This window comes from Labrus bergylta, chromosome 2 (genome assembly GCF_963930695.1).
Source record: "Labrus bergylta chromosome 2, fLabBer1.1, whole genome shotgun sequence".
In the NCBI taxonomy this organism is placed as follows: Eukaryota; Metazoa; Chordata; class Actinopteri; order Labriformes; family Labridae; genus Labrus; species Labrus bergylta.
The window spans coordinates 14,058,642-14,080,322 of NC_089196.1; the positions used below are offsets into that span (position 1 = coordinate 14,058,642).

General features: G+C 41.7%; 1 protein-coding gene and 1 long non-coding RNA gene across 2 annotated transcripts in view; one reads left to right on the forward strand and one right to left on the reverse strand.

Annotated features, from left to right (window-relative positions):
* Window positions 1-8,274, reverse strand: part of LOC136183157 (uncharacterized) — a 31,365-nt gene extending 23,091 nt beyond the window's left edge. The window contains exon 1 of the long non-coding RNA XR_010668987.1: window positions 7,944-8,274. This is a non-coding gene — a long non-coding RNA (uncharacterized lncRNA). The remainder of the gene's footprint in view (window positions 1-7,943) is intronic.
* LOC110001478 (uncharacterized) overlaps window positions 1-21,681 on the forward strand; it is a 222,303-nt gene that overhangs the window by 147,962 nt on the left and 52,660 nt on the right. The window lies entirely within an intron of this gene.

Sequence of the window (21,681 nt, forward strand, 5' to 3'; positions counted from 1 at the left end):
ATAAAAAGGCTAATAAATTTAAATCTGAACAACAAAAGCGATTGCAATGGCAGTATTTCCTATTTTCCTTTGTTTGTGTCCCTTTGATTCATGGGAGCCAAATGGTGACTTAGACGGGATGAAAATGACCCTTCACAATGTCTTGAGTAGCGTTGTGATTTAAGAGCTTTGTTTTTCTAAGAGTCTCTTGTCATTAAAATAATTCATTCCCATTGAACCTTGAAGACTCTACAATGAATCAGCTTTCCTTTTTTTATTCTTCTAAAGACCAAAAGAGGTGAGGAGTTGACTTCATGGTTGAAACCACAGGGGAGACAGGAACGCTGGAACCCCACTGGACCTCCAAAATGTATTCTGTGAGACATTCTGGGATTATATTTCTGATCTTATGGCACTGCAGAGGACGGAGAGAAAGCTAGGCTCATTTTTTTTTTGTGAGAGTTTTGCCAGAACTTTTAAAGAAGTGCATATCCCCAACATGCATATTACATAAATCAGGGTGATAAAGAGCATTGGTGTGACGACAAACTGTCCAGAGGGAGTGCACAGTGACCACTCCATGACCCTGGAGTGTGGGACCCCACCTGACCTCAAGACTTGGGTTCAAACGGTCAATTGTAGGTCACTGGCAAAACTGGAGGGGGGGGCGAGTGTATGTGCCAGAAGGTTTAGCTTTTAGACCGTGTGTGTGTGTGTGTGTGTGTGTGTGTGTGTGTGTGTGTGTGTGTGTGTGTGTGTGAGTGAGTGTAGTCTATTGAGGACATTGTCTTTGATTCCTGATTGATACCGGTAATGAATGTCCTACAGGTTTGCCATCAGCAAACAGGGCTAACTTAACTCCCATCCCTCCAACACAGCTTCCCTTCAAAAAGAGATTCATAGTTTCCCACTTGTTGTTCCCACAGTGAAGATAACCGTGTATTTAATTCTACCTAATCCACTCACTGCCCCTAGTTCTACTGTATTCTTAATAGCTCCAGTCCCTTCTTGTCTTTTTTCTTTGTTATCATCACATCTTTCTTGCCATTCATCCGTCTCTCTAGCTCCAGCCACCTGGCTGGCTATTTATCCTTCTAATGAGCTCCAGACACTCTTCTAAACAGTTGTCAAATAGTCCTCACATGGCCATCACTTTTACTGGGCTCAAGCTAAGGCAAATCAAGCAGCAACATTGTAGCAATCAGCCAAAAGAATGAGAATAAGGGAAACTGTGGCTGAACACAATAAGCATTCAAATGTATCAAGGACTACAATATCAGAGGTGGGATACAGGTGCTAATGAATCTAATGGTAACCATGGTGATCTGGTCATGCAGCAAACGTTAACACAGGGTGAACTTTCGAGAAAAAATTTTTGCACTTATCTCAGATTCCCATGAATAAAAATATCTGTGAAAAGATCAATCTACTGACATGTAAGTAGTACACACATATAATCTAGGTCTGCAATCAAGGCAAATCAAGATCTTAAGAATTGAAAATTGTGAAGGTGTTAAAGGGTCAGACAGACTTTATCTTCAAGCAGTGGAGTACATTTTTCTTTGCACTATCACCTCTGTCTAATTTCCCCAACCTTGTCCTTCTTGAGGCCAACATGTGAACATCACTCACAGTGTCTGTACAAGCCAAGCACCCAGTTCATCAGAAACACCTTCTCTGGCCCCATGGCTGACCCGTTCTCTCTTGGGGTCAGGATAACAGGCTGCAGGGCTAACACACTGGATGAGAAATGGACTGGAGTCGTTGGCGTATATGTGTGTCTGTGTGCCTGCTCAGCTGCATTTGGAATATCTGTTTTACTGTGTATAATGTGTACGACTCGCCTGTCAGAGGGGGCCTGTGGAGGTTACACAAACACAGAGGAGGGTTATTTATACTTCCAGGAAATTATGGTGCTTTCTGTCAGATCTGGCCCACTGTATCCTGATCTGGCTTGGTCTTTGTCTGGTCTTAACCTATTTCCAGCCCACACATTGCCTTTGGTACACAGAGAAGCAGAATTGTTCTAATACTGCTGTCAGTGACAACCCCAGTGGCCAAACTCTGTCAGTCTACGGCTCTGAGCCCACCTCCACAGATGGCCCAGCAGTACTTAAAAATTCACCCCCAGGGTTTTACTGCTCTGTTGTATGGAGGACTGTCACAGCACAAGGAACATGTGGTTTAGATATGGGAAAAGCATCCTCCAAGAGCTCTCATGGCCTGGCACAATGAGATGTCTCCACCCCCAGTGAAAGACAAGAAAACCGGGCATGCCCTCTTTTATTACCAGACAGCCCACCAGCTAAGAATCTAAAGGATCCTGATACGCAAGAAGCTACATCCTGGAAAACATTACTGAATAATGCCATGTTATTCAAACTTTTAATTGATTTAACTCTAATTTGTTTTTGTTTTTAATTTTCTCTGTGGTTGTAGTACATGCTAATGAGCCTTCAGTTTCCATGTACGTAGTCAGTCGGCTGTCAGGCGACCAGCCAGTCAGAGAACAGTGATTTACACTCTCGTATCCGGAGAAGGGAAACCTGCTGTTACCTCTCATTCAGCCAGCCACCCTTTTACTCCAACTGAGGCAAAGAAAAAGCCACAAATCCACATATCAGCATTTACTAATTTGTTTATTGCCCTCGTTCTGGCCGCTGTTCCTCCCCTCTCACCCACCCTCTAACCACCCCTCCATACGCTCCCTCTCTCTCTCTCTCTCTCTCCTATTGATCTCCCTGCTAAAAAGTGTAAGTGTTACAGGGTGTGTTAGGCCTTCAGAAAGAAGCTGTCATGTGCATTAATGCATACAGGGGGAGTGGGTGTAATAAGTCCCTGAGGCACGACTTCCTTCTAAGAGAATTTAACTCATCCAGTGACAGTCTTGTTTAGCCTTGTTTTGCAATTGAAACGAAAATTCAACAACAGCAAAGTTGCGCGACTACTTGAGGTCAAAGCCTCTCCTTACTGTGAACACATGCCAAGTATTTTGCATGTCTGGTACTGTGTCTCACACTTAAGCTTGTGTGTGTAATCATGTATATTGGTAAAGATGGTGATGAACTTGGGCGGGTGGCTTCTGGAAAGGTGCCAGGGTGAGTTATAAACAAGCTGGGGGTTTACTTTAGGGGTGAGGGGGCAGGGAGAGGGGAAGGAGGGGGCAACACAGAGTGTGTCTGTCCCGGCAGGTTCCCTGCTCAAATTCCACTGATATGACTTTAATCAGTCCTAATCTACTTATTGGCCTCCTGGGGCACTGCTCAGCCTAAAGTGCTTAGCGTGATGCAGGGACCCATAAGATGCTGCCACTCGGAAGCATAAAGTGGGTTGTTGCTGAGGTTGTTATTTTTTTCTGTTACTTAATCTGATTAATTTAACCAAACTATACTAAAGGAAGTTACTTTACCTCTGCGCCTTTTTTCTTGACTTCTTCACTGTCCTGCAATCTTCTTTATGTTGTATGCATTGCTATAACCTTCACATATTGAACACAGAATAAGTTGCATAAAATAACGCCTATGAAGACTTTAAAGTAGATGGACAGAACATTGAGCCCCTTGTTTTAAACAACTCATCACATCAAACTGTAAAAGTGAAATGTGAAGAACTAAGAGACGAGAAGGGCAAAACCTGTTGTTTCCTGCAATTGTGAAGACTAATTGAATAATTCACTCCATCTTCTAATGGGGGTTAAGAGACATAACCCCAGCTAATGAGAGACGGAGACAAATGTATTCACGATAATGAATTTTGTGAAAGCATGTGCAGGTGCATTGTCTTTTCAGTGAAGGAAAGGCAGAAGCTATGTGAAGTAACTGTGCCTGTACCTTCTGTATCTTATCCTCCTTAATACACCTGACACCGCGTGATAAGGTGAATGTGATGCTAGATGAGTTCACAGGCCGTGTCAGGGCACTTGTCACCTGTGCCAGTGTGATCATAGATTATCAGATTAATGCTGATGCTGCACGAAGGCTGCTCTCAATTTCATTCGATTCCAAAGATCACCTGGGGTGGCTGCGGAGGTGGAAGTGCTCTGACCTCTGCAATGTTTGATTCATTTACACACAATAAAACTGTACTGGCTCCGGCTGCTGCCATTTCTTTGTGTTGATTTTTCCCTGTACCTCTGCAGCCCACTCAGTTTTTGTTGTTGCTTCATTGTCCCAGCGTGTCCTCTGCCAATCTTTTTCCTGCTCCCATTGACCTTTCATTCCCCTCATACATGTCTCCTCTCAGAGGACAGGCCCTTGCGTGGAAGTCCTCCTCATGTTCAATGTGATCAATACAAAGGGCAAGGACCTTGCACACAAACTCCCCCGCTGACTAAACGAGAAGGATTAAAGGCTGCAGAGACCGTGGTGGGAGCAAGTACGTGTTTGTGCATGTTTGTGAGTGTGTGTACGTGCTCTTGTCCTTGTGTGTCTGCAGCACATGTGTGCATGTCTGTGTGTGTGTGAGTGCTTGAGGGGAACACATTCTGAAACTTGTAAATAAATGGTGATGTGATCTTTGCAGGATGGGCAGAGTAAGCTCAGAGTTCATGACCCTGGTCTGTGTCACATCAAAAGGTCCTTGCAGGTCACACAAATGCACACACACGGTCGCACACTTACTGCCACATAAGTAGGGAGAGAGAGAGAGGGATTAACACAGATACACGCTAGCAGCTGGTTGGTCATTTAGAGATTTCTATTATCGAGATAGTGAGGTATTAATAGAAACTTGTACTTACACTGCATTCTCCTCTATAATAGATGCTTATTTCCCTGACCCTGCATGCTTGTGATGTGTGGGTGGACATAAAGTTCAGGGGTGCAAAGTGGTAAACAGTGGTTAACAGGTGCAGAGGTGAAAATCAGATCCAAGAATCAAGGTGTGGAGCAATTTTTGTTGTCTTAAGTTGTAAAAATGTAGGCGACCAAAGACACCTGTAGTGCTCTTCAAGTGAAGGGAAACTAATGGACATTTAAAGTGAATTTTGTGATTTTTTTCCCATTAGGAGCCTGTTCAGATGTTCAGAAGTTTGTATTTTTTTTTTTAAATCGACTTAATTACCAGTATTTGAAACTATAACACAAAGACTATTTTGAGGTTTGATATTTTTGCATTATAGGTAACTTGAATCAGCTTATTCTTGTTTATGCACATCCACAGGAGGGTGTTCACAATTATGGATTTAACATTTTACATGTAAAATATAAAGCAAGATACAGTGTTATTTTTCTCATATATATATATATATATATATATATATATATATATATATATATATATATATACTGTATATATTTATTTTTCTATTTTGAACATTTCAAATGACTATCAAATAACATATTAGAGCAGTATGATGGAATCCAGAGCTCTTACTCCATGAGTCCCTCAATAGAGAACGCAATACTTAACGTGACCATGCTGTAGCTCTGTTCCTCTTTGTGAGGACATGGAAGAGGGAGATTAGTTTTTGTGGCAAAGGTTGGAGTGCAGTACACAAACATTACCAAATGATAATTGGCTCAAATCATATTGCACAGCTTGTTGTAATCCAATTTGGCCTTTCATAGAGCCAGGGCTAAGTGGAAAAAGTATTGTTATTTCTAATGGATACAGATTTGCTAAATTTGAAAAAAATAAAAATAGTTCATTATAAGAGCACACTTGTCTTAGAGTTTCATCTGCTTACTCAAAAACTACAACTATACTGTATATTTGTTGTGCAAAAAGGAAATAAAGCTTAAACACTGGCTAGCCTGTCCTCAAAAACACACTTCCACTGCCCACATTTTAAGGACACTGCAAGTTCATATGGCTTCTCCTCTCTTTTTATGAATAAAATGTAGATAAATAAAGAATAACTGCAGAGTGGGGGAACTTTAATATTATTACCAAAACGCAACAGTGCTACAAATTATTCTTCGTCACTCCCTCGACTTCCCAGGGTCTGTCACTTCAGGACCCATTAAGGGGCAGTGAATAAGCCCCCTCTGCCCTCTGCCTGCCCTGCCTGGTTGTCACTGAGCGGGGGTCCAACCCTCTCCACTGGGCTTATCACGGGTCAGCATGCTGCAAGGGCACATATACTTACACACACAGGCACCACAAGCTGGACACTTCTTAGCATAACTCCTCGGTTCTATAGCACAGACCTTGCCACAGGGGGTCTGTTGTGTCATTTTGTGCATTTACAAACAGATAAAGCACAAACACACTGACTAACATTCTTTCCCTATCTCTCTGCAACACAAACATACACACACACACACACACACACACACACACACACACACACACACACACACACACACACACACACACACACACACACACACACACACACACACACACATTTCCCCTTTCCCTTGCCCTCTGTAACCCAACATACGCAATCCCAACTCCCACCTCTCTTGTCACCTCCCATCTCCCAGACCAAGGTCAGCTGTCCAGGCCTGGGGCTCTTGATGTAGAGGTTTTGACCCAACATGGCCACCTCTGTCTCTCCAGAGAGATTAACACAAGGCAGGGACAGAGAAACCAAGCTCCGCATGGCTCCGTGTTATCCCAGCCGTGCTCTCTTTCTGTACTCTCACTTCTCATTCTGTCTCAGATAACTCCTCACGTCTGCAGACGGGGGGACCAGGAAGAACTGCAAATTGAATATGTCTGGCAGGCAGATCTGTGAAGACTCTTGGGGGATGTTAGTGAGAGAAAGCAGACTGCAAGTGTCCACGTTGTGTCACTCAGGCAACATACATAAAGGGATGTTTACAGGGAGATAAGAGGAGTTTACTATCCTGCTTGTGGCTTCTGTTTCCGTCTCGCCTTTTTTAAATTACATTTTTTAACATCGCTTGAAAGATAGTGAGGCAAAGGAACACTGCATCTGCATCTTTAAACAGGCCAAACACACTCAGCGACATCACTGTGAAGATGTTGGTTGGAGGTAGTCTTGAGGATCTTAAACGCCTCAATGTTGTCTTTGTTTCTCCCATTGCCTATCCCATTCCTGTGCTTGATTCCCACTCATTATTTCTCCTGTTGGACGGGGCTGAGGGGTGGTGGCCCCAGCAGTCAAAAGGTTAAACAAAGTGCTGCGACTGTCAGGCTGAGTGAAACCAACTGGCACTCGGCTATCAGAAGATAATCAAGGCTAATAGGTACATAATGGCTAACAGTGGGGCCGCGCTCGCTGGCAGATGCATCATGGGGGACTGAATGCAGACAGCGTGACCTCGCATTCCCACCGCAGCTCTCACTGCTGCAGAGTCATCACGCAGAAAGAGCCAGACACCAGGAATTTTACCCCTCCTTTGCCCTGGGATTACTCACCAAAGAGTCCCCCTGATTGTTGTACGCTCTAAGTCGCTGTTTGTATTTTTTTCCATTGTCATGTTAGTCGTTTTTATTGTTGAAATTAAGTTTTAACTGTACATGACGCTATCAATTAATGAACCATGAAGTGAACTGCCATTGGTGATGATGTCATTACAAGCATAGTTCAGCATTAGTTTATTCAGTGGGGACTAATGTGGATCTCAGTGAGTTATAGTTCCTGTAGCATATGCTTTCACTTTTGTCTAAACCAACAAACAGAATGTTTGTGTAACTGATGGTCAAAGGCCCCAAGGTCCTGAAGGACACTTTGTTCTGAACATGGAAGATTTATGATTCTGTGAAGCAAAGAGGAAGAGAGCAACATTGTGAGCCAGTATACTGTGGTAATATCGATGAGAGAGAGAGAGAGAGAGAGAGAGAGAGAGAGAGAGAGAGAGAAAAAAAAACGATCCACTGTCTTCAAATACACATTTAAAACCACATCTAAAGACAGCATTTTGAAACCAGCTTAGATTTAACAAATATAAAGAACAATGCCACACTCCAGACCGCAACATCTTGGCCGCACATTCTCCAGGAATTCATCATGTAAAAAAAGACATTCACACAAGGGTGATACTTTGACCTACCCAGCAAAGAGTTAACGTGCTCTAAATTGATGCAATTGAGCAGAAAGGGTCACAGGATCATGTGTTAACGAATGTACACATGCTCAGTTCTCAGCGCTCTGCGAAGCATCCAGCCAACACTTCCCCTCTGACAGCACTCGGTTGCCCTGGACTCCTCTCCAAAGACTCTCTCTGTAAACAAAGGCTGCTTTTGTTGAGGCCCTGTGCGTCAGAACCATCATCTCCAGAGGGAAAGAGGGATATGGAGGAGAGATGTAGGGGTGGGTGGAGAGAGTTAGACACAAAAAGAGAGAGAGAGAGAGAGAGAGAGAAGGAAAGCGTTTAGGTGGGGGTGAAGGGCAGGGGAACTGAGACAGAGGTCTGGGTAATTGCAGCACAATGGAGATTGTGTTTGATCTCTGAGGTGTCCAGGCCTATTTAGTGGGGAATGTGCCAGGCTGAGGAATGTTGTAGCTCTGAAAGGCTGAGTTTATCAGGAGTTCAGCAAGTGAGAACAAGAGGGGAGGAGAGAGATAGAAGAAAGAGAGAGCGACAGAGAGTTTAACCAGGCAGCCTTTTTCATTATTGGCTAATTATGCCTTTAAAGCCTCCGAGAACTTCAATGTAACACACTCTACGCACATGTTTTGTGTATGCTATCATGCGTCTATCGATGTATTTGAACTGAAGTGAGAAAGGCCAGCCTGATCTGTGCTGCAGTGCAGCAGCAGCCTCCTGATAGCAGGGCTAAACTGCTGGAGAGCAGAGAGTGCCCGCACAGAGCAGAAGGCTCTTTGAACTCTGTCTGTACTCTCTGCTGCAGAGCTTGAACTGGGTTAATCGCTATTAATATTTAACATGCTGCCAAAGTTCCAGCCCAGAAACTATATCAAAGCCAAGAGCTCCATCCAGCAGAGCCCTTTCAGTACTCTTCTATAGCAAGCTGGCTGCCATAAACACATGAAGCTGCCAACATGAGACTTGATAAAGTTATTACATTTATTTTTGAATAAAGGAGATTGTTTGCACGAGCAATCCATTTTCCATAGAGACTAATACTACATATTTAAAATTGGGGAATCGGGACCAAGAATCAAGATTCCCCTCATGCCTTGTCACTTTTCTCTGGCAATTTGGTGAGGCTTATTTGTTTTGGTAGCAGAAAACACAATTTTAGCCACAGGCTTGTGACATTATGATATACAATACGTTGATACATAAAAAAAAAAAACAGCATAATTCTTACGAATGAGAAACAAGCAGCCAGAGAGGTTTACTTTTTAATCAACAGGATGGGGTCGGTTATGAAACAACTTCAGGTCGCCAGGGGGCTGCTGTTCTGATGCTGCTGCTCATCTCTCTGTCTGTCTGTTCTGTCAGCTCACATACTGGATTATTTCATCAGAGTTCAAGCCTCTATTGCCTCTGCCACTGCAGTCTTTTTCACTCTCTGCCCTCCTCTTTACATCTCTTTCTCTCTCTCTCTCTCTCTCTCGCTCTCTCTCTCTCGCTCTCTCTCCATCGCTCTCTCCTCTTCTCTCTTGCTCTGCTCCCAGAGCCAGGACCTCAAACAGCATGGTTAAATACCCAGGCCAATGTGTCGCTCTTCAAAGAGACTCAGGTAGTAGATATGTTGGCAATGGGCCAGGATCAAAATGAAGAGTTATTGTAGAGCATTGTGGCTGCACTTCACGTGGACCTCAGTCGAAACCATATTAAGGGGCCCCACCTGGGTCGAAACCTTCATACAAGGCAGCTGAAATATGGGCCCTAAGTCCCACTTCACCCCCTCTGAAAACCCCACTAATACCACACAGGGACCCATTTTTATTTCACTTCATAAATCAGGCCAGCAGGACGAGGAAGTTCATTTGGCATAGAGGAGCTTATGTTAGCACTAGCCCCTGTCGTAATGCTGCTTCTCTCCGCACATCTGCCTACACTGTTCATCTACAGCAGAAACCACAAGTGCATTTAAACGGTCAGAATTAGCTTTGATTACATAAAATTTAGAAAATGAGTGGCTGTTTGTTGCCTTAAGACCTGCCCGATAAAGTATTAAGCACAGCTGAAGGGGGGGCTTTGTAGAAAACAAAAGCTGGAAGCAATTTGTGTAGCTACCAAATTAAAGTTATTCAGCACCAAGGGTAGTTTAATTACCGTTCTTTAAATGTTTGAATGACTTTGACCTCTGGAGTGCTCTGAGGTCATGCAGGTGTATTTACTTAAACTAATTCAGAATCAGTAACATGAAACAAGGTCCCATATCAAACAGGCCTCCTCCTCAAATATCTGGTTACAGAGTACTAGGTCTGTGTTTGAAAATTAAATTATTATTAATAATATCTATCCGGTTTGTTTTCTCAAAAGCTTAAAATCTCTTTCAGACTTTTCTTATCCCCCAGAGCAAACATCTCAGTGATGAGCCTGACAGGAAAAGATAAAGGAAATCTAGACAATGAAAGCAGTGAGAAAGACATACACAACAGATGAAAAAAGTTGACAGCGTTTCCCAGGATGCACCTCTCCCAGCATGGCTCATGAATGGAAACAGGTGTGTGTGATTGTGCGGTGGGTCTTGAAGATTCTGGCCTATGTGGCATGTCTACTGCCTAGGTGATTTGGGTCAATGGAGCACATCTGGTACTAGTCACAACAGAGTGCACACGTCCATGGCCCTCAGACACCCCACTAGGCGAGTGGGGAGAGAGAGAGGCAAGGGCAAAGAAACATCTGGGTTCTCTCTCTCTCTCTCTCTCACACACACACACACACACACACACACACACACACACACACACACACACACACACACACACACACATACACTGGTTCGTTTGGGATCATGTGCTTTTTGGGGTTGCTTGGATTCCTCCAGGTGCATCTGGGCTCGGATAGAGAAGAACAGGAGTGTGTGTATGTGTGTGTTTGGGGGGGTTGTGTGATTGACAGCCTTGAACCAGAATGTTCTCTGTGCCGGGTGAGTAACTCTCCCATCATGCCCACTCTCTGTCTTTTCTCTTTTGTTGCTTCATATGGTTCTTCCCCCGGTTAGTCTATTCTCCTATAGTCTTCTCTTATTTGCTGGCATTTTGATGCAGGCTCATTCCTGTTTTGGAAAAAAAAAATGCACATTTTCAGGGTAACTAAAAAAGGCAGGGCGTTTTTCTATTTGTTTGCTGTTTATGTAAATTAAAACGTAACGTGACGCCTCTACATTTTGTTTTGTCTAAGGCTGGATCCTAGTGAGTCATACTGCAGTGCAGAACAAGGCATATTCCAATGGACAGACAACACATGTACCTACGCAGACTCACTTACCTATGCCAACAGACAGACTGACACTTTTTTAGACTAGAACCAAAACCCAAGTGGATTTGATACAATGTGGTAATGAAGGGGTAAAACTCTATATGAAACAGAGTATTGAGTTCTGATGCTGAGAATTAAAAGTGCTGACGGCTCTCTCTCTCTCACTTTCTCTCTCTCTCTCTCTCTAACCATCTTACCTCACTTCACCCGCTACCTCACCACATGCCTAAGGCAACAACAACAAATGTGATTGGCCCGTTTCACAAAGGAAGGCGGGTCGTCATATGGACAGGCATGACAAGGGGCAAGTGAAATTGATTTTAAGTGTATCAGTCTGTGTGTGCATACGTTTATGCACCTCAGGTTGTGTTTGTTACCATAAGGTTTGGGTTGTTTCACTAAGTTTGAGCAGTGTGACGACTATGAGAAGTGATGGCATGTTGAACAGAGAATTAGCTCCCTTCACTTGTAACAGTGGAAAATGAAACAAAAAACAGGTTCCTCTTTGTATGCTTACACAATTTAAACAAAAAAACACGCGTCAGAAATATAAATGTGTTTTCCAATGACTCTCTTTGCCTTCATGATAGCCTAAGTGTCTCTTATATAGCATAGAAGATCACATTTGACACTTAAGAAAAAAGGGAAATGTCTTAAAACCCAACCATAATATTCAAACCACTTCACCATTTGTAAAGATTATAAACCATGTTACCATATTTGTTCTTTATAGAGGATGATGTGATAAATTGGTTTTTGAACGAAACTTCCATCATTTCTGTTATGGATACATCAATAGATTATTTTCTCAATGAATGTATTAAGAGTTATGTTCGGAAACTATCAGTGAACATTGGGAAAAGCCAGGCATAATTTCCCAGGTTCAAGCTTGACGCTGCTTTTCATCTATTACCAAAGGTCCATGTGGCCAATAGAGACTTTACAAATTTACATTACAGGAGAAACAGTAGGGTTGTTGTTTCTTTTTCGTAATTTTTGTTTACAAGTATTTTTTGATCAGTTGCTCATTAATGTGTAAATCAACTAATTGATACATATTTATGGAAGTGTCAAAGGGGCTATATGTAACTTTCAAAAATACTGCGTTTGTAGTGATACCGCATGGCCGTTCGCCGAAATGTCACTTCCTGGAGCTTTCGTGGAAAATACGGCCTGGGGAAAAAATGTATACAGGCATCACAGATAGAGAGTGAACATCTACTTTTTCACATCAGTTAACCGTTCGCTTGGGCGATAAAAAACGATTTATACATGTAAAAAGTTACATTTAGCCCCTTTAAGGCTCAACTGAAATCCCTGTGATGGACTGTTGTCATTATTGCACAGAAATCCCATCAAAAATGTGATTTGATGTAGCTTTACACAATTGCTTGTCTTAAAGTTGGTTGAACTTGCCAGTCTACTTCATGTTAAGGGTCATCTGGGGTCTTTGCTTTTTGACTCTGCTGATGTCAAAGACCGTTGCGTGTTGTTCGTGCATGTGTGAGACAGAATATGAGACAAACAGAGGGAGGGAGATTAAGCGGGTGTCCTCAGGTGCCCATCTGGCCAGTGTGTGTTTGTTTGTGTGTAACAGTGTGTGATGTTTTTGTGATTCAGTGTCACTGGGTGCAGGGAGGCAACTCCGTGCGACCCAGGATTCTTAATCTGGTTAACTAGATCTGAAATGGTAAGAGTAAGAGCTGTAATCCTCACATCTACACATAAAACACAGACCAAACTGAAAACGATTGCACTCTTTGAGTGCTCTAAATTTCCTCATAGCTCAAAGGCCATCTGCACCATTTTTAATGGTCACCGACAGACATCCATTAAACCGTTATTTTAAACCTCCATTCCTCTTTCTACACTTAATCCTACAGTAATTCTTACAAACTAACCAGAACGATTTCAAATACAAAGTTTTAAGGCCATAATTCCATTAATTCCACTAATGGCTTGCCTCTTGTTGTGTGCTGTTTGGAGTCATCTAGCAGTGTTTCTAGGTTAGGGGGGTCTTACTGCGTGTGTGGTTGCTGTGTGTAGGGGTAGCCTTGTGACCGGAGTTTCATTGTTCATCCACAGTTATGGACTCTGGCCCAGAAAGAAAGCCCACACACAGTCAGCAAGCTATGATCCCGCTTGGATACAAACCAAATAATCTTATATACAAGTCAGCCTGATTTGTGCCGCAACACCATCCGCACTTGTGAATTCCTACATCCTTGAGGGCTGCTCAGTTTCATTGAAATGAGCTATAGACATGCAAAAGACCTCCATAGTGAAGAGATAACAAAATGCTAAATTGATAAAACATGTTTCTGTAGTTGTATATATTTCACATCCTCCTTAATTCACATTTTAAAATATGCCTCTTTAATGATGCATACCTCAAATGCTGCTTTTTGTCCCTCATGTCATCCGAGGGGAATGCGTGCAGTCACAGATGATGCTGCTGTTGTGAGTTGTTGATTTCTCTGGGAAGCCATTAGTGCTGTTTGTCTTTTTAAAACAGTGCAGGGTTACTGGACCCCTTCTTCCTAGCAGTTGGCTCATACTGGCAGACAGTCAGGGCACTTATCTATGAATAGGAAAATGACTTGCCCTCCACGGATTCTATACAAATTGCAGAACATGTTTTACTTTTTCACATTTGTAGAAGTTTGCAATTAAATTTGTCTTTAGAGACTCAGTTTGTTAGTGTTTCTTTCTTCCTTTCAGGCTCACATCCTTTTGTTTATCCTTTTCATCATTTGACCCTGTGAAGTAAGCTTTTTGGCTCCGTCAATGGAAATTAAAAAAACACAAGGTTAACAAGTACAGTGATTGCATACGTTGAGAAAGTTCAAAAATCTCCTTTTAACTGTATTTCTTTACCACAGAGAGCTTGACGTTCCCAAGAGTAATGGCAAACTAGCTACAACAAACAAATAGGAGAACCCTGTTGAGATAAATAGGGAGAAGAAGAGGAAGGAATTTTGGGTTCTCTGTTTTAGCGCCTGCTGTGCCAACTCTGAAGCAATGAAAGCTTGGAGTAAGGAGCAACAAAATAGCCAAAAAAAGAAAGTAGTACATAAATCCTCCTTTTCCTCATAGCAGCTGGTTAGTCCAATATAGGTGCTGTCCAAACACGATGCTTTCCACACTCCCCAGAAACTTTAAATACAGTTAACACAATGACTTAAGGACTATATGCTTATACGTCTTTTTTGCCCAACAATGTTTGATTTATTTTCCCTCTATAGTATACATGCATAAAGAATACACAAACAAGATTTCCTAAACAAAATAACATCACCCAATACCCCCACCCAAGCACAAAAAAAATCTCAAATAGAAAATAAAATACATATGTGATGAATAATTGGGTTGGGGATTATATAAACATGGTACTGCCATTGAATTAAATCTTCAATTGACGTACAACTATTGAAGCTAAACAAAAAACTTTGACCGAATTGGGCATTAGTACTACTTATATGTATTTCCAGGTGCGTCCATCATATGGGTCAGATTTCTCCTCTCTAGATAATGTATGAAAGGACCCCAGATTTCTTTGGAAAACTGTTCACCCCTGATAGCATATAAAATATTTTATAAGGGCAGAGTTGTAGGTAGTTCAGAAATCCACTTGCCTATACTCAGCCTCCTCATGCCTTCCCATGATAGAGCAATAGCTCTTTTGGCTATATGCTTACACTCTTCCTTGGAAGATCTTTCTATCTTAATTTTGACCGCAGATATTTACAGGTTATGTTTGTGTAACAAATCATTGTGACTGTGGCCCAGTCTGTTTTCCTGCTCCATCCCACATTTGTATAATAATGCATTAATGACATGACAAGTTCGACTACAGTTCCCCTTTAAGTGTGGTTGATTTGGTTGTCAGTGACCCTCATTGCAGGCTAGTCATGATTGTCTCATAAACAGTCAGCTTTGCCAGTGCTGACGCCTCCTTGATGTGTGCTGACTTTGAATTATTTTCACACCTAAATGAGACCGCTTTACATTTTTGTGTACTTCATCATCTTTAATCAGAGGTATTTGTTTGTTTGTTGCTGTGTCTACATCCCTGTTCTTGAATCCGTGTGTGTGAGTCTGTGTGTCTGTGTGTGTCCTTGTTCTGAATGTGTAATAAACCCTGACCTCAGAGGTAAGGACACAGAAAGCGTCCCAGAATCCTCTTCTCAGTTAAGGTCTGCCTCACTCCAGTAATCCTCTATGCCTGCAAAGCATGCTAACCATTTAAGAGAACACACACATACGTTAGAAATATGCCAATTAAACTATCCCGACAACAACACACACTCACACCTACACACCTACCTATGATTTGCACACCCTCCCTCCTGCTGTAATTACAAGAACAGGAAGGTTATTGGACTCCTGACAGGCTTACTCACTGTTGTCACTGTACAACATAATTTTGGCCAGAAGGTCCTCTTTGTGAACTCCTGAACCTCTCCCATAAAAACAGCAATACTACTTTGCTCTAACGCTGTTCAATGTTACCTTTAAGCCCTCAGTAAGTGGGATTTAAAAAAAAATAATGCCCTTATGCAGGCTGTTTACACAAGATCCCCGCCACACTCTTGCCGCCTCAGCCCCCCTCCTGCCTCAAATCACATTTAATAGGGCTAGTTTGATCCAACGCCAGCATAAGCATACACTCGCTTTGACCTTGGTTGAATTTAATGGGGGTTAAAGAAGTTTTCACGTTGGCAGTGCGCACATTAATAGTTTGTCTGGCGGATTTGGTAAATTGGAAGAGACGGAAGTGGAGTCAAAGTGTCCGATTAATTGGGTCTACAAAACCCCACCACCCCCTCTGTTTGCACGCACCAGTGTGCGTCTAACCTTGGCATCCTTTCCAGGTTCACCTTGGGGCACTCTGTGACATTCTGTTTGGGTCAGAACTTTTTTGTGCTTTGTTTTTGTTGACTTGATTGCGCGCACTAGGATGTGTACTGTATGCCTATGTCTTGTATGTATGAGTGGGAAATATATGCAGAGACTGAGGAGCATGAAGTAGGAGGTGGACGAGAGGTGAATGAACATTGGTGGAATGAGGGGGCGTTGAAAAAAAAAAGTGTGAAGTAACTTAAAGTGCACTAAATCAATAAAAGTCTCTCAACTTAGAGTGAGCTGCAGGAAGTTTGAGTGCGTTAAAATATGGGAAAGATACTCCTTGGAATGTTCTGCATGGGCTGAAAATGTTTAATTCTCACAGTATAATTATGGAATGGGTTGATTTATATTTATGTATATTTTCCTGAATAGTCTTGTTCCTCCCCCTGTCATTTATTTATGAATTTATTGTTTCGCCCCACATTTTAGTGGATTTTCTTCGATTAGCATCGCTCATAGTCTATTAAACATTTTCCAGATATGGCATTGCCAGCCTCTTTAATGTTATTTTTCGCAAGTGTCTTTATAGACACCAGACTGTAATATATGTGATAATAGCATAGGATGTAGCATCAGAGTGTGAGCCAAACAAGACTAGTAATCCACTGTAATTGGTTGGATTTTTGTAGTGAGTCAACCTCTCTGTCTGCCTGCCTCTGTGCCTTTGATAATCCAATTTACATTTCTTTAATCTTTACCCTCTGCGTTTAGCAAATTAATTAAATATTGACAAGGAATCCAGCGAAACCACAGAAAAACAGAATGTCACAGCTAAACTGATTACTTCCATGACAGAGGTAAGAGAGAGACAGAGGGAGATGTATGGTCCATCTCATGCGCTATAAATGATTTAAGACATAGACAATGGCTGAATCCTGCAACCCGCTGAAAGAGGGTGCAGATTGAATGCTGTCTTAGCCAACACTCTTTATACACCATCAGTCTGTGGCCACTTGTCAATCTTTTCCCCAACATGAATATGATAATAATATCTCTTTCCAAGAGAGAAGCCCATTTCCTTTCGTTGAAGCCAACACACCATCTGTCATCAGGGCGCCGTTAATGGAACACAAATAAAAACACTCAAAGGATCATACATACACACAGGAAAAACATAGCATGATGTAGTAGATCATTTGAGCAAAGTCCTTGCAAGCTGATGATGTTTTCATTGTAACCTCACTTTGACCCTTGTCCTTTTCTCCACAAGGGTAATAGGCCAATCTGGTAAACACACACATAGCACATCGTGGAGAAGGGCCAAAAGTATTCCTGATTGTGTGTGTGTGTGTGTGTGTGGGGTGGCAATGTTTGCGTATTGACTTACAGTATTCATATGCCTTGGTGTGTGCCCTCGAGCACTCGCATGCTTGTATCTGTGTAAAAGCATGCCTGGGATTGTGTTTATGTCCGTCTATTTGTGAGAATCAACAGATACACTGATGATGGAGCTGATTTGATTAGGGATGAGATTAGGGTCATGTTGCAGTGCGCTTGCTGTGGTCTTATTATTCTGATCTGTCCCTTGGAGTTTCCTACTTCAGAGAGACAGCTGGCCTGGTAACATGATACACAGCACCAACTAGCCTATTACTACTTCACAGCCAAGGACTAAAGCTGATTTAGATTTACTTAAGTAAAACACACAACAACACATCTCTCCTTAGTTACAGAAAGTCAATCCTCGAATAAAGGCAAACAACGATTTATCTAAACCACACAAGGTAGTCTGTGGATCTACCTTCAATGGAGAGCAAAAGAAACAAGCTTTGTTTTTTCTTTTCAAAACGGCGAAGGAAAAAAAAGGAATGGATAGCCGAGACTGAGTGTGGAGGTGTTAAGAAAAGCCCTTTGGCTGGTAGAGGTAGGAGAGCAGTGAGTGTTGGGGAGCGAGGAGGGTTGATTCTCACCAACATCATGTGGCTGAACCAAATCCCTCCTCTCCTCCCCTCTCCTCTCCTGCTCTGTGTGAGGAGTGAGTTTGGCCTGGGGCACATGTTCAGATATGGGTGCTAGTGATTGGTTTGCTGCCAACAATGGCAAAGGTCAAGCTGCTCGGTGCTCTTTGTTGTTGTTTCCTCAGAGTCACTGTTTTCTGTTCTCCACTGCAATCCCATGTTTCATTATTACTGTTGGAGGTGGGAAGACTGGTGTGAACTGCATCTAGAAGATGGTTGTTTATTTCCATTTTTAAAGCTTGTTTTGAGTTACTTTATTATATTTGTTCTTATATAAGCTTCTGTTTTATCTCCCCACTCTTCACAGTGGGAAGTTGTTTCCATTGTGTCTTAATAGCTATGTTCAGAATAACATCATTTCTCCGAACCTTAGAGCAGGTGTGTTCAGATAAAGGCGTTATCAGTTTGCTGCCAAAAAGAGCAAAACATGGCTTTGCTGATTAAAAATTAGGGGAACTAATTAGTCTTAAGGAAAATCCCAAGTGAAACAATGAGCAGTAAAAAGATATTATTAGGCGTATGTCATCAATTATTAACTTTATGGAAGAAGAAGACAAAGGAAAAATTCCCCAAAGTTGCTTTCTTCAGAGAGAGAAGAAATGTTCACCCTGATGGATCAAAAGCACAAAAGTGTTCAGTGGCCTGACCTAATTCAGTCCTTGGTGTCATGTGACAGTAAAATATTTATGTTGTGATGCCAAGGAAGGAAGCCAGTTTTCATCAATACAAATGGAGCCTAATCTTAGTGTGAGCTAACAGGCTTTCTTGTAAGTTCAGGCCTAAATTCTATTGCCCCTTTCCTCATAAGACTTTGACAAAATAATGATCCAAGAAATAAATATATACAATTACATGACGCATATATGAAACTCAATGCAAAAATAAATTATCTTTGTTTTTTTAACTTCTGTGGCCAATCATTACTTGTCTTGACATTTCCTTTTTATTTGCAAAATTGTTAACTAAAGTTTAAAAAAATATGTTTTAAAAAAGTAGCAAACAAAAATCAGGACAAATATCAGAGCTGCTGTATTAAGGTTGAAAAGAGGATACAAGTGATGGTAGATACTGCTTTGAAATAGACATAGGTTCATACAGTATTGTATTATAAGTGTTACAAGTCCTTTATTTCAACATTTGCCTGCAACAATTCAATGTAGGTAAAGTTACCAGACACTTTTATCCAAAGCAACGTGATTCACAAAATCCTTGTGTCAGAGCCGAGTTAAGTACTTGTAGATGTTTATTTTTAAACCATGTTGGTTTTGTGTAGCTTTTTACCTGAGTAAGCTCTGTGTTCAAAATTAAACTATCGAGTGTTGGTTTGACCATGTTCTGTTGTCTATCTCCAACTTTGTCCTTTTTGTTTCACAATCTCTGGCCCTATGAGTGTAACAGTTGTGCTGTCTGCAGTGTGTATGTCATCATTTGAACCCCTTGGGTGTGTGTGTTTCATCCTTTGACCTCTTTCTCCTGAGAGGTGGACCAAGCAATCTTAAGGCTGATGTGTGTGAACTGCACAGAGCTTGTAGCCTGCAGGACTTTTCATTTTCCATCATGTTTCCACAACAAAATGTGTTGTGTGTCACTGTGTGGTTAAATCAAGGAAGGTTATGAGGTGCACAGAATAACCATGGTTACCATTATCCATTAGTTTAACAATTACTACATTATGATTTCAAGGTTTGTAGTCTCTTGAAGGAAGACCATTCAACTAGGTTCCACTCAGGTATTTGAGTTGGGATGTAGCGCGAAAGACCGTTTTACTAGTAATATAATGGTGGCTACCTTGAACCAAATTCTTTAGAGAATGTTCCTTCTTAATCATTGAGATATTTTGTCTGCTCAGCTGAAATTAAGTTTTTTTCTAAAATCCTTATTTTCCCTGTCTCCCACCATTCCTCCAGTCTGATATAGTTCTTCCTGTTCCTCCACTCCTCCCCTCTTTCCACCCCACTCTATTATCGCCTTCCCATCCTCCCGTTTTCCATACTGGCCTTTTTAGGTCTCTCAACCCAGTCGCTTTTCTTCATAGAGTCTGGAAAGGCGCTTGAACAGTGAATAAATCTGAACATGATAAATCCCACCTTAAATCCAGCCATGAGACTCCAACAGGGTTCCACATGTAATTCTAAGCCCTATTATAGGGCCACTAATGCCAGTTGAGGATGGCGAATCACGGCACAGCCTGCAGCCATGTAAGAATTAGAAATAAATATGCATCGGTACCAGATAAATATAGCAAGCGGCAAATCTGCTGTGAGACTGTGTGTGTGTGTGTGTGTGTGTGTGTGTGAGAGAGAGAGAGAGAGAGGGAAGCCACAATTTGCAGGCGATGAGACAAATTCGTAACAGCTCTCTGGGTAATTGATGGATTAAATTCACTGGCTAAGGGGTTGGAGTTAATGTGCGCCATAATTTAGGGAAAAGAAAGCTCAATAACATTTTTTTGGTTCTTATTCAAGGAAATGTGTTTCGCTGTCATTTTTGAACACCTCATTTCAGTGGTTGTATTGGGTGTCTCAAGGGTGGCAGTCGAGGGTTGTTTCTATCGCTGGTGTTTATCTATCTGTTTATTGACTGCGGAATTACTTGAGGACTAAATGAGGACTGTAAGCTAGTCTGGCTCTGGATTTTTTTTCTGCATATGGCCCCTTTGAAGTCATAAGTATAAGTGCAATATTATTTTATTGAGACCTGACCAGACAAATTCTTTATGCCTGTTTCTTTGAGCTGCACTAGCTGCTTATAGACGTGGTCCAGGAGCTGATCTCCTCTTTCTCTAATGCACATAGCAGAGTTTCTCAAATTCACCCTGTACAAAGTACCCCAATAAATCAGTAGCCATCCAATCAGAATGCAGGATTAGGAGAGTAGATTCATGATTGAAGCCAGCGCTCATTCAGTGTACCACCATAATTTACATGGCTTACATGCCATTGTCTGCCAGCTGCACACATATGAGGCTGGGGACTTCAAGTCTTTGCAACTCACACATTTGTAATTTTCAAGTCTAGTAAATGGTCTAAAATGGGATTTACAAGGCATCTGCTGTAAATCGGTTGTTATCAAAATGTAGAAGTTTGATGGGACCAGAGGAGGTCTGTGGTTCTGTCACAGTAGGGCTAATCAAGAAAAGTATCAGCATTTCTCATATGATGTAGGAGTGAGGTAATGTAGTACAGCATGCTTACAATATTCTGTTACTCAGTGTTGGGAGTTCTTTGGCTTTACTTCATTGATTCATACATATTTTGTCCCTAGACGTACTATAGACGTTTCGTTCTGAAAAGTCCCTTTTTCCGTGGATAAGTTAATGTTGTAACCTTCCATCTACCAGAAGTTCCTTATTTTCTTTCAAAATAAAAGCAGGTTTGTAACAAAAACTGTTTTGAATTGCAAAAGAATGGAAATTCAAACGTCATGCGATCAAAAATGCAATTTCCTAATGAAATTCAGCAATTAATCTCAACTTTAAAAATTATTCGTTTGAAAGCCCTAGTCAATAGTTTTGCTTCTTTGTGTAGATGGACACATTTTAAAAACTAAAAGACCACGAATAAACATGAAATGGTTTGCTA